This window comes from Hylobates moloch, unplaced genomic scaffold (genome assembly GCF_009828535.3).
Source record: "Hylobates moloch isolate HMO894 unplaced genomic scaffold, HMol_V3 SCAFFOLD_3825, whole genome shotgun sequence".
Classification (NCBI taxonomy): Eukaryota; Metazoa; Chordata; class Mammalia; order Primates; family Hylobatidae; genus Hylobates; species Hylobates moloch.
In genome coordinates, this window is record NW_026656100.1 from 5,093 (window position 1) to 6,171 (window position 1,079).

The 1,079-nt window shown below is 46.2% G+C and overlaps 1 pseudogene; it reads right to left on the reverse strand.

The window, feature by feature from the left end:
• Nucleotides 1–292: 292 nt before the first annotated feature.
• Nucleotides 293–555, reverse strand: LOC116465221 (cytochrome c oxidase subunit 6B1-like; annotated as a pseudogene).
• Nucleotides 556–1,079: the final 524 nt, after the last annotated feature.

Genomic DNA, 1,079 nt, shown 5'->3' on the forward strand with positions numbered 1-1,079 from the left:
AGCTAATGCCAGAGTTCTACAGGAGTCAGACTATTCTGATTGCCACTTTGCCTCTGCTGTCTGTTAGGGTAGCTATGCCCACCTTGCCTTTGACAATTGAGTGCTGCCACTTGGTCTCTGCCAACTTGGGATCCAGTTATTCCCCCTGTATTTAAATTTTTTTTTCCCATGAGTTTTTATTAGCAGTGAAGTCATGATTTCGGATCCCGGGGCGGGGATCACCGTGTACTAGGTCCCCCTTCACCACCCTGGGAGAAAGACAGAGGACAGAGGAGGGGGAGGTGCAGCCAGTTCAGATCTTCCCGGGAAATGTGACTTCAGCCCAGCGCTCGTCCCAGGCTGTGACCCAGGATGTGGAGCAGAGGGACTTGTACACACGCTGGTACCATTCATACACAGAGATATCACCTCCTTTGGCGGTCATTGCCTTCTGACAGCAGTGGAAGTCCTGGTAGTTCTGCCAGCAGTTCCTGGTCTGGTTCTGGTTGGGAAGCAGCTGTCAAAAGGGGCAGTCTTGTATTTCTTGATTTTGGTCTTGATGTCTTCTTCTGCCATGGTGCTGAATCCCAAAGGCACCCTAGATGCAACTTCTATATTTAAATTTTGTAGTTGAGTGACTGAGGTTCCCACTGTTGGATCTGACATACAGAGAAGAGCAATTACAGGGCTCTTCAAAGATGCAGGTGCTGCCCTCACAAATCTATTTTGCAAAGCACTGGTCAAGGGTATATCTTCTGGACCTTTCCAGCTGGGATGAGTAGGTCTAAAGTGACTAATGCACTCCACCATCCCAATCTCCCTAAGCCTTCGGATCCCTTGCTCTACATTAAACCAAAGGAGATCAGGCATTTCCAGCTCACTCACAGTGGGCCATCTTCTAATCCATATTTCAGCTGACTAGGCAAATAAGCTATTAGAACCTTTTTTTTAACTCCCTGAGCTGCAACATTAAATGCAGACTCCCTAATTAGTAGGCCCAAATCAATAAATTCAGCCTGATCCAACTCTATGTTTCTTCCATCTTTCCATCTTTCTTTCTTTCTTTCTTTCTTTCTTTCTTTCTTTCTTTCTTTCTTTCT